The sequence below is a fragment of the Bubalus bubalis genome, chromosome 20 (assembly GCF_019923935.1).
Source record: "Bubalus bubalis isolate 160015118507 breed Murrah chromosome 20, NDDB_SH_1, whole genome shotgun sequence".
Classification (NCBI taxonomy): Eukaryota; Metazoa; Chordata; class Mammalia; order Artiodactyla; family Bovidae; genus Bubalus; species Bubalus bubalis.
In genome coordinates this window covers 27,280,128-27,292,396 of record NC_059176.1, presented here as the reverse complement: position 1 = coordinate 27,292,396, position 12,269 = coordinate 27,280,128, and the positions used below count along the sequence as shown (strand labels likewise).

Genomic DNA, 12,269 nt, shown 5'->3' with positions numbered 1-12,269 from the left:
AAGGCAATGAAGTAAAGTATGCCACTTGCCTTTTCTTTCCATGATAGTAATTCACACTGTCCATGTGTAAAACAGTCTCCATCGTTCCTTCTTAGAGCTCCTTCAAATAGAGATGCATTGCTGAGAACTAGCAAGTTTCCTCTGAGAGTTTTAATGCAGTGCTCAAAGTAGAGGTGTGGACTGCTTTTAAGAATTTTCCAAATTGACTGTAAACTCAGGCTATTGCTAGATGAAGGAAAAATATATAACTAGAGTTGTTTTATTATAATATAGAATACACACTTATCCAGAAAACTTTCATATCCTTAAGGGAAAGGATTTATAGATGATAAGATTGCATTCCCCAAAGGACCTTGAAGTTAGTGTCTGTTAGTTCAAGGCCTAATTCTCATGTTTGACTTACATAAGTGAAATACACACATACATACATATATAGATACAATGGAAATTTTTTCTTGTGTATTTATATCATCAGTTCTATGTTTTCAGAGAGTCCAAGATTCAAAATTGAAAAATCAAATATTGCCACTGAATCAAATGTTGCCACTGAAAAATAGTCTTCTCCTATGAATTCTAATTTTAACAAAGCCTTAATATTTGCTATCTGATATGTTTGTCATTGGGAACTGGGAACAGGAGGGACAGTGAATCAGTAAGCCTTCTCACTCTTTTTGCAACTGTAGTTACGTTGAGTCTAGGGGATGATTGTATCATTAATAGTTCACTTCAATTGTTTTGTGCTGAAGTTGCTAAATTTCTTAAGACGTCCAAGTTATTACCAGCAATCAGATTCTATATAATTGGATGTCTTTTCTTAAAATGACCTGTCTGTTGTAAAGCTATTTAGTTAGAGTTCTTTCTTTTCTTTCTTCCTTTTTTGTAAAAGAGGTTATTTTTTATCTATAGTTTGAAACATCTAAGCATAGTAGTGACCCTAATAAAGTTTACATAAAAAGCAATTGCCCCTGGAGAAGCTCTAACATTAGAAGCATTCAGGCTGCTTTGGAGGAGACAGAACTGTGTTTCTTTGGAGATTTACTTGAAATCATATGATCAGGGATGCAGGAGTGGACCTCTGCAGACTAGCTGTGGACATTTTTATCCTACTTCTGTGGTATAGGTAAGCTTCAGCTTTGAAATATTGGCTACTTCTTAGAGGCTCAAGCTACTACAGAGAGGTAGATAAACACTACAGGTGGACCAAATCTCCCCTTTTCTGTAGGTTGGATGCTGGACGTGTAGGTTTTCTGGAATCCTGAGGTAGCAAATAAGGTCCTCTGTGCTAAACAAGTTGACAGTCCTCGAGAAAGGGAGAGAAGAGTAGCAAGCGGCACTAATGTCAACAATGCAGTGAATACCATGTACCTCAAAATATTGGAGCTGTTTCTGACTTCTGATCTCTGTTGGTTGGGTAAAGAGTCCAGGTTGCTTTGTTGAGCAAACAAGTATTTCACCCATGCGGAGGCTGCCTTTGAAGAGACTCAGAAGCCTCTAAGTGATCTGTTTGCTTTTTCATCCTGTGTCCCTGCGCCTGTGCCATCCTCTTCTGTGCACAGGAGCATTCAATGCTGTATTTCCAGGGTCTGGGACATACCTGCATATAGTAGATTTTAATAGAAATTTGCTAAATGAATGAACACACTCTTTTATTTCATAATTTTCTTTCATTCTGGCATTGGGTCTAGAGTTACTATATTAATTCTTAGTGTTCATATTCTCAAAAAAAATGGCTTTGAGTATGATGTTCCTATTTGAGTATTTCACTTTCATGAGATCACCAAGCAGATGGCTTTTAACCTTTGTTCTTGAAGGTAGGGTTAGTTTTTCCAGGTTCTAAGATGATGTGAACTCCCCCATGGTATTCTCTTTTCTTCAAGTTATTTCTGAAGGAAATTCTCTATGAGGTATTGAATGAAGTCATTCTGAAAGGGCAGGCTAGCTTCTGGCACTTAGAATTAGAGGCTCTAACTCTGTCTCTGTATTGTAGAATTTTCTTAATCAGTCACTTTGGAAATAGCTTGTATAAGAGACGTCACCTAATCGTCTGTCCAGTCCTCCTCATTTTTCATGTCACTTCTATTTGTGTGATGATTTAATTACTGTTGATCTTCTCCACTAGTCTGAAGGAAACAGCCACATTTCAGTTTCTCCTCACCTTTACATTTCTAAAAACCCCACATAGCGTGTAGGACTTAACAGGTACTCTGTAGTATTTGTTAAACAAATGAATTTTCTCTAAGTGATACTCAATAATAATCAGTGTTAGAGATTCAAAAGTAAGCAAGACATCTTCCTTCTCCAGAAAATGTGTAGTTAATGAAAATATACAAAGAACAATAATGCTAGGTCTCTTGAGGTAATTACTGGCTTCAAGTTTAGAGTTAATACTGACAAAATATGGAAAATCTTTCCTTAATATTCAGAAAAATTCAGATAAAAGTAAAAATGTCAATTAAGTAAGCTTCTCTAATTCTCCTAACTAGGTAAATAATGAATCTCTCTCTCTTTTGAACTGGAAGAAAGCAAGAGATCTTTTATTAAATTCTGGGAGTTAAAACAGACAAAACTCAAAAGCATCTTTCTCACTTATCATCGGGATTTGAAATTACATAATTATTTGACCAACTCCCCTTTGTTCTTTCTACATTCAAGCTCTTTTCACAGACTTACTTTGGATTATTTTGTGTTACCTATAAAACTAATCTCCGTGTATACTTTTTATAGTGTAATACTAATTTTCATTTAAATCATATGTTTTTATTTATCATCTCCTTCTTTTTTTCTTTATGAACTAAAGAAGCTTGAATTTTGTTGCTTTGACTTCTTTATATGATTAAGGCTTTACATTTTGGTCAACAGAACCATCTGCCTGTATTACCTTAGAGTATCCCATTTCCCAAAATATTGTTCTGAATTTGTGATGTATTTATTATAGAGGACTAAGATTTTCATTATTTGAACAGTTTGAATTTCACTTCCTACCACTGATACAAATTAAAATATATGAGACAATCCATGAAAACAATACAAATCCATATCAGTATAAATCCACTCAGAATAATCTATAATAATTTACAAATCCAATCAGAATAATCTTTAGCAAGGGGAAGATAACTCCTTGAGTTCAGTCACTCAGTCATGTCTGACTCTTTGCAACCCCATGGACTACAGCATGCCAGGTTTCCCTGTACAACATCAACTCCCAGAGCTTACTCAGGTCCATCATGTCGGTGATGCCATCCAACCATCTCATACTCTCTCATCCCCTTTTCCTCTGCCTTCAATCTTTTCCAACATCAGGATCTTTTCCAATGAGTCAGTTCTTTGCATCAGGTGGCCAAAGTATTGGGGTTTTAGCTTTAGCATCAGTCCTTCCAATGAATATTCAGGACTGATTTCCTTTAGGATGGACTGGTTAGATCTCCTTGCAGTCCAAGGAACTCTCAAGAGTCTTCTCCAACACCACAGTTCAAAAGCATCAGTTCTTCAGTGCTCAGCTTTCTTTATAGTCCAACTCTCACATCCATACATGACTACTGGAAAAACCATAGCTTTGACTAGAGGGACCTTTGTTGGCAAAGAAATGTCTCTGCTGTTTAATATGCTGTCTAGGTTAGTCATAACTATTCTTCCAAGGAGCAAGTGTCTTTTAATTTCATGGCTGCAGTCACCATCTGCAGTGATTTGGGAGCCCCACCAAAATAAAGTCTGTCACTGTTTCCATTGTTTCCCCATCTATTTGGCATGAAGTGATGCTGTAAGAGCAATATTGCATAGGAACCTGGAATGTTAGTTCCATGAATTGAGACAAATTGGAAGTGGTCAAACAGGAGATGGCAAGAGTGAACATTGACATTTTAGGAATCAGCAAACTAAAATAGACTGGAATGGGTGAATTTAACTCAGATGACCATTATGTCTACTACTGTGAGCAAGAATCCCTTAGAAGAAATGGAGTAGCCATCATAGTCAACAAAAAATTCCGAAATGCAGTACTTGGATGCAATCTCAAAAACTACAGAATGATCTCTATTCATTTCCAAGGCAAACCATTCAGTATGACAGTAATCCAAGTCTGTGCCCTGACCAGACATGCTGAAGAAGCTGACATTGAATGGCTCTATGAAGACTACAAGACCTTCTAGAACCAATACCCAAAAAAGATGTCCTTTTCATTATAGGGGACTGGAATGCAAAAGTAGGAAGTCAAGAAACACCTGGAGTAATAGGCGAATTTGGCCTAAGAGTACAGAATGAAGCAGGGCAAAGGCTAATAGAGTTTGCCAAGAGAATGCACTGGTCATAGCAAACACCCTCTTCCAACAACACAAGAGAAGACTCTACACATGGACATCACCAGATGGTCAACACCAAAATCAGATTGATTATATTCTTTGCAGCCAAAGATGGAGAAGCTCTATACAGTCAGTAAAAACAAGACTGGGAGCTGACTGTGGCTCAAATCATGGACTTATTGCCAAATTCAGATTTAAACTGAAGAAAGTAGGGAAAACCACTAGACCATTCAGGTATAACCTAAATCAAATCCCTTATGATTTTTTTTTCCTTTAAAAAATTTTTTTTAATTTTTTATATTTTTTAAACTTATTTATTTTAATTGGAGGCTAATTACTTTACAATATTGTAGTGGTTTTTGCTATACATTGACATGAATCAGCCACGGGTGTACATGTGTTCCCCATCTTGAACCACCCCCCCACCTCCCTCCCCATCCCATCATCCAGTGTACGAGGGTCATCCCAGTGTACCAGCCCTGAGTACCCTGTCTCATGCATTGAACCTGGATTGGCAAATCCCTTATGATTATATGGTAATCCTTTATGATTATATGGAAATAGATGAAAGGGATTAGATCTGATAGACAGAATGCCTGAAGAACTATGGACAGAGGTTTGTGATACTGTACAGGAGGCAGGGATCAAGACCATCTCCAAGGAAAATAAATGCAAAAAGGCAAGTGGCTGTCTGAGGAGGCCTTACAAATAGCTGTGATAGAGGACAAGTGAAAGGCAAAGGAAAAAAGGAAAAATATAGCCATTTGAATGAGAGTTCCAAAGAATAGCAAGGAGAGAGATAAGAAAGCCTTCTTCAGTGATCAGTGCAAAGAAATAGAGGAAAACAATAGAATGGAAAAGTCTAGAGATCACTTCAAGAAAATTAGAGATACCAAGGCAACATTTCATGCAAAGATGGGCACAATAAAGGACAGAGTTTTTATGTACCTAACAGAAGCAGAAGATATTAAAAAGAGGTGGCAAGAATACACAGAAGAACTATACAGAAAGATCTTCATGACCCAGATAATCACGATGGTGTGATCACCAACCTAGAGCCAAACATTCTGGAATGTGAAGTCAAGTGGGCCTTAGGAAGCTTCAGTACGAGCAAAGCTAGTGTAGGTGATGTAATTCCAGGTGAGTTATTTCAAATCCTTAAAGATAATGCTGTGAAAGTGCTGCACTCAATATGCCAGCAAATTTGGAAAAGTCAGCAGTGGCCACAGGACTGGAAAAGGTCAATTTTCATTCCAATCCCAAAGAAAGGCAATGCCAAAGAATGCTCAAACTACTGCACAATTGCACTCAGCTCACACGCTAGCAATGTAATGCTCAAAATTCTCCAAGCCAGGCTTCAACAGTACATGAGCCGTGAACTTCAGATGTTTGAGCTGGATTTATAAAATGCAGAGGAACCAGAGATCAAATTGAAAATATCTGTTGGATCATCTAAAAAGCAAGAGTGTTCCAGAAAAATATCTATTTCTGCTTTATTGACTATGCCAAAGCCTTTGATTGTGTGGACCACAACAAATGTGGAAAATTCTTAAATTGATGGGAATACCAGACCACCTGACCTGCCTCTTGAGAAATCAATATGCAGGTTAGGAAGCAACAGTTAGAACTTGACATGGAACAATAGACTGGTTCCAAATAGGAAAGGAGTATGTCAAGGCTGTATATTGTCACCCTGCTTATTTAACTTATATGCAGAGTACATCATGAGAAATGTTGGGCTGGATGAAGCACAAGCTGTAGTCAAGATTGCCAGGAGAAATATCAATAACCTTTGATATGCAGATGACACCACCCTTATGGCAGAGAGTGAAGAAGAACTAAAGAACCTCTTGATGAAAGTGAAAGAGAAGAGTAAAAATGTTGGCTTAAAGCTCAACATTCAGAACACTAATATCATAGCATCTGGTCCCATCACTACATGGCAAATAGAGGGGGAAACAATGGAAACAGTGACAGACTTTATTTTGGGGGGCTCCAAAATCACTGTACATGGTGACTGCAGCCATGAAATTAAAAGACACTTGCTCCTTGGAAGAATAGTTATGACTAACCTAGACAGCATACTAAACAGCAGAGACATTTCTTTGCCAACAAAGGTCCCTCTAGTCAAAGCTATGGTTTTTCCAGTAGTGGTGTATGGATGTGAGAGTTGTACTATAAAGAAAGCTGCGCGCTAAAGAACTGATGCTTTTGAACTGTGGTGTTGGAGAAGACTCTTGAGAGTTCCTTGGACTCCAAGGAGATCCAACCATTCCATCCTAAAGGAAATCAGTCCTGAATATTCATTGGAAGGACTGATGTTGAAGCTGAAACTCTAGTACTTTGGCCACCTGATGCAAAGAGCTGACTCATTGGAAAATACCCTGATTCTGGGAAAGATTGAAGGCAGGAGGAGAAGGGGAGACTGAGGATGAGATAGTTGGATGGCATCACCAGCTCAATGGACAGAAGTTTGAGTAAACTACAGGAGTTGGTGATGGACAGGGAGGCCTGGAATGCTGCAGTTCATGGGGCCACAAAGAGCTGGACATTACTAAGAAACTGAACTGAACTGATCGGACCGGATGCAATGATCTTAGTTTTCTGAATGTTGAGTTTTAGGCCAGCTTTTTCACTCTCCTCTTTCACTTTCATCAAGAGGCTCTTTAGTTCTTCTTTGCACTTTAGTTCTTCTAAAAGCGTCTTTTAATTTTAATTCTGCCATAAGAGTGGTGTCATCTCCGTATCTGAGGTTATTGATATTTCTGCAGGCAATCTTGATTCCAGCTTGTGCTTCATTCTTGATAACTCCTTGATGGAAGCCATAGACTTCTTCCTCTAAAAAGAAGTAGGCAGTCTTCCACTTCCGCCAGGATAGAGTAAAGGATCTGTACCTTTATACCTGAAATAATTTAAAAACTGGACAGAAACCACAATTTCAAGACCTTGAATACCAGGCAGTGAAGAGATGTGAAATGATTGAAGTGATACTATGGTTACTCAAATTTCTGCCTAGAGAGAATTTCCAGGTCGCTGTGTACAAAGAAGAAATCCTTGCGGAGCCTAGCATTCTCCCTGGATTGAGAAGACAGGTCTGGGAGTCCGATGAGGATAGGGCAGCTACAATTGCTACAGGCGTATAACAGAGAGGAGAGAGCTGCGCAGAGAGATGGCTCTAGAGCTATCAGAGTGATCCTCTTAAGTCTTCAGAGAGGGAACCCCCTGAAAAAACTAGAGGGAACAATCCCTGAAGCTCACACACAGCTAGGAATACTTCCTTTTCCTATCAGTCACAGTAGAAACCCCTATCATTCACAGGGCCTGTGACAGAGTACTAAGAACAGTTTTACATTTGTAATGCAAATTAGACTACATGCTGTGTGTGTGTGTGTGTGTGTGTGTGTGTGTGTGTGTATGTGTATGCACATGCACACGCTCAGTTTCTTCCTACTCTTTGCGACCCCATGGAGTGTAGCCTACTAGGCTCCTCTTTCCCAGTAAGAATACTGGAGTAGGATGCCATTTTCTCCTCCAGGGGATCTTTCTGACCCAGTGATCAAGCCTGCGTCTTCTGCATTGGCAGGTGGGTTTTTTTTTTTTTTTATCACTGAGCCACTTGGGAAGTCTTGCCCAAAAAGCTTTAAAACAAAACCTGAAAAGATCAAACTCTTTAAAAGTAATTTAAATATATCTCAGTACAACACTCAAGAACGCTTATTGGCATCTGAGTATCCAGCATCCAGTAAGGTAGAATTTGCAGTATCTGCCATCCAGTTAAAAGCTACCAGCATACATGTTTATTCCTATGGCTATTTCATGTTGATGTATGGCAGAAATCAAACCAATATTGTAAAGCAATTATCCTTCAATTAAAAATAAATAAATTCTTTTTAAAAAGCTACCAGCATACAAAGAAAAAGTAAAATATATTTGATAATGAGGAGAAAAATTCAATCAATAGAAGCAGATACAGAAATGACAAATAATAGAGTTAATAAAGAACATTAAAAGTTATTCTACTTGCATTCCATATGTTCAAGGAACTAGAAAATATATTGAGCTTATTAACTAGAGACATTGAAAATATCTGTCTAAAATCAAACTTCTACAGATGAAAACTATAATAACTGAGATGAAAAATACATTGGATAGCATTAGCAACCAATTAGACATTGCACAAGCAACAATTTATAAATCTGAAAACATAACAATAGAAACTGTCAGAATTGAAACAGGAAAAAAGCCAAAAAGATAGCATAAGTGAGCTGTGAGATAACTTCAGGCAGGTTAGTATATATCTAATTGGAATCATTAAAAAAAATTGAAATCATTTCAAGCATCTTTTCTGATCACAATGTGGTATTATTAGATGTAAACTATAGGAAAAAATATTAAAAATACAAACATATGGAGGCTAAACATGCTTCTGAATAACCATCAAATCATGGAAGACATCAAAGGAAATCAAAATGTGCATAGAAACAAGTGAAAATGAAAACACGACAACCCAAAACCTATGGGATTCAGTAAAAGCAGTGCTAAGTGAAAGGTTCATAGCAATACAAGCTTACCTCAAGAAACAAGAGAAAAATCAAATAAATAACCTAACTTTGCACCTAAAGCAACTAGAAAAAGAAGAAATGAAGAACCCCAGGGTGAGTAGAAGGAAAAAAAATCATAAAAATTAGGGCAGAAATAAATGAAAAAGAAACAAAGGAGACTATAGCAAAAGTCAACAAAACTAAAAGCTGGTTCTTTGAGAAGATAAATAAAATAGACAAACCATTAGCCAGATTCATCAGGAAAAAAAGGGAGAAGAATCAAATCAACAAAATTAGAAAGGAAAATGAAGAAATCACAACAGAGAACACAGAAATACAAAGGATCATAAGAGACTACTATCAGCAACTACATGCCAATGAAATGGACAACTTGGAAAAAATGGACAGATTCTTAAAAAAGTATAACCTTCCCAAACTGAACCAGGATGCAATAGAAGATCTTAACAGACTCATCACAAGCATGGAAATCCAAACTGTAATAAAAAAAAATCTTCCAGCAAACAAAAGCCCAGGACCAGATGGCTTCACAGGCAAATTCTACAAAAAATTTAGAGATGCACTAACACCTATCCTACTCAAACTCTTCCAGAAAATTGCAGAGGAAGGTAAACTCCCAAATTCATTCTATGAGACCACCATCACCCTAATACCAAAACCAGAAAAAAATGCCACCAAAAAAGAAAACAGACCAATGTCACTGATGAACATAGATGCAAAAATCCTCAACAAAATTCTAGCAAACAGAATCCAACAGCATATTAAAAAGATCATACATCATAACCAAGTGGGCTTTATCCCAGGGATGCAAGGATTCTTCAAATTTCACAAATCAATCAATGTGATACACCACAGTAACAAATTGAAAGATAAAAACCATACGATTATTTCAATAGATGCAGAGAAAGACTTTGACAAAATTCAACACCCATTTATGATAAAAATTCTCCAGAAAGCAGGCATAGAAGAAACATACCTCAACATAATAAAAGCCATATATGATAAACCCACAACAAACATTATCCTTAATGGTGAAAAATTGAAAGCATTTCCCCTAAAGTCAGGAACAAGACAAGGGTGCCCACTCTGAACACCACTATTCAACATAGTTTTGGAAATTTTAGCCACAACACTCAGAGAAGAAAAAGAAATAAAAGGAATCCACATTGGAAAAGAAGAAGTAAAACTCTCACTGCTTGCAGATGACATGATCCTCTACATAGAAAACCCTAAAGACACCATCAGAAAATTGCTAGAGCTAATCAATGAATATAGTAAAGTTGCAGGATATAAAATTAATATACAGAAATCCCTTACATTCCTATACACTAACAATGAGAAAACAGAAAGAGAAATTAAGGAAACAATCCCACCCACCATTGTGACAAAAAAAAAAAAAATACTTAGGAATAAATCTACCTAAAGAAACAAAAGACCTATATATGAAAAACTATAAAACACTGATGAAAGAAATCAAAGATGACACAAATAGATGGAGAAATATACCATGTTCATGGATCAGAAGAATCAATATAGTAAAAATTAGTATACTACCCAAAGCAATCTATAGATTCAGTGGAATCCTTATCAGGTTACCAATGGTATTTTTCACAGAACTAGAACACATAATTTCACAATGTGTATGGAATTACAAAAAAACCTTGAATAGCTAAAGGAGTCTTGAGAAAGAAGAAAGGAACTGGAAGAATCAACCTGCCTGACTTCAGACTATACTACAAAGCTGCAGTCATTAAGACAACATGGTACTGGAACAAAGACAGAAATAGAGATCAATGGAACAAAATAGAAGGCCCAGAGATAAATCCACACACCTATGGACACCTTATCTTTGACAAAGGGGGAAAGAATATACAATGGAGAAAAGGCAATCTCTTTAACAAGTGGTGCTGGGGAAACTGGTCAACCACCTGTAGAAGAATGAAACTAGAACACTTTCTAACACCATACACAAACATAAACTCAAATTGGATTAAAGATCTAAGTTTAAGACCAGAAACTATAAAACTCCTAGAGGAAAACATAGGCAAAACACTCTCTGACATAAATCACAGCAGGATCTTCTATGACCCACCTCCCAGAATATTGGAAATAAAAGAAAAAAATAAACAAATGGGACTTAATTAAACTTAAAGGCTTTTTAACAATGAAAGAAACTATAAGCAAGGTGAAAAGGCAGCCTTCAGAATGGGAGAAAATAATAGCAAATGAAGCAACTGACAAAGAATCTCAATAATATACAAGCAGCTCATGCAGCTCAATACCAGAAAAGTAAACAACCCAATCAAAACATTGGCCAAAGAACTAAACAGACATTTCTTCAAAGAAGACATACAGAGGGCTAACAAACACATGAAAAGATGCTCAACATCACTCATTATCAGAGAAATGCAAATCAAAACCACAAATAGGTATCATCTCACGCCAGTCAGAATGGCTGCTATCAAAAAGTCTACAAACAATAAATGCTGGAGAAGGTGTGGAGAAAAGGGAACCCACTTACACTGTTGGTGGGAATGCAAACTAGTATAGCCACTATGGAGAACAGTGTGGAGATTCCTTAAAAAAACTGGAAATAGAACCACCACATGACCCAGCAATCCCACTGCTGGGCATACACACCAAGGAAAGCAGAATTGAAAGAGACATGTGTACCCCAATGTTCTTCACAGCACTGTTTACAATATCTAGGACATGGAAGTAACCTAGATGTCCATTGGCAGATGAATGGATAAGAAAGTGATGGTACATATAGACAATAGAATATTACCCAGCTATTAAAAAGAATCCACTTGAATCAGTTCTAATGAGGTGGATGAAACTGGAGCCTATTATACAGAGTGAAGTAAATCAGAAAGAAAGACACTAATATAGTATATTAACACATATATATGGAATTTAGAAAGATGGTAACAATGACCCTATATGCAAGACAGCAAAAGAGACACATATAAAAAGAACAGACTTCTGGACTCTGAGGGAGAAGGCAAGGGTGGGATGATTTGAGAGAATAGCACTGAAACATGTATATTACCATATGTGAAAAAGATGATCAGTCCAAGTTCGATGTATGAAACAGGGCACTCAAAGCTGGTGCACTTGGACAACCCAGAGGGATGGGATGGGGAGGGAGGTGGGAGGGGGTTCTGGATGGGGGACACATGTACATCCGTGGCTGATTCATGTCAATGTAGGGCAAAAACCACCACAATATTGTATAGTAATTAGCCTCCAATTAAAATAAATTAATTTTTTTAAAAAACGGACAGAGGGGCAAACAATTTTTGAAGAAATAATGACCATAATTTTCCAAATTTGATGAAAACTATAAACCCACAGATCCAGAATGTCAACAAACTCTAAGCCCAGGAAACTTGAAAAAGACTACAACAATGAG

General features: G+C 37.1%; 1 protein-coding gene across 7 annotated transcripts in view; it reads left to right on the top strand.

Annotated features, from left to right (window-relative positions):
* AKAP6 (A-kinase anchoring protein 6) overlaps positions 1-12,269 on the top strand; it is a 497,045-nt gene that overhangs the window by 441,787 nt on the left and 42,989 nt on the right. The gene's annotated exons all lie outside the window — the stretch shown is intronic.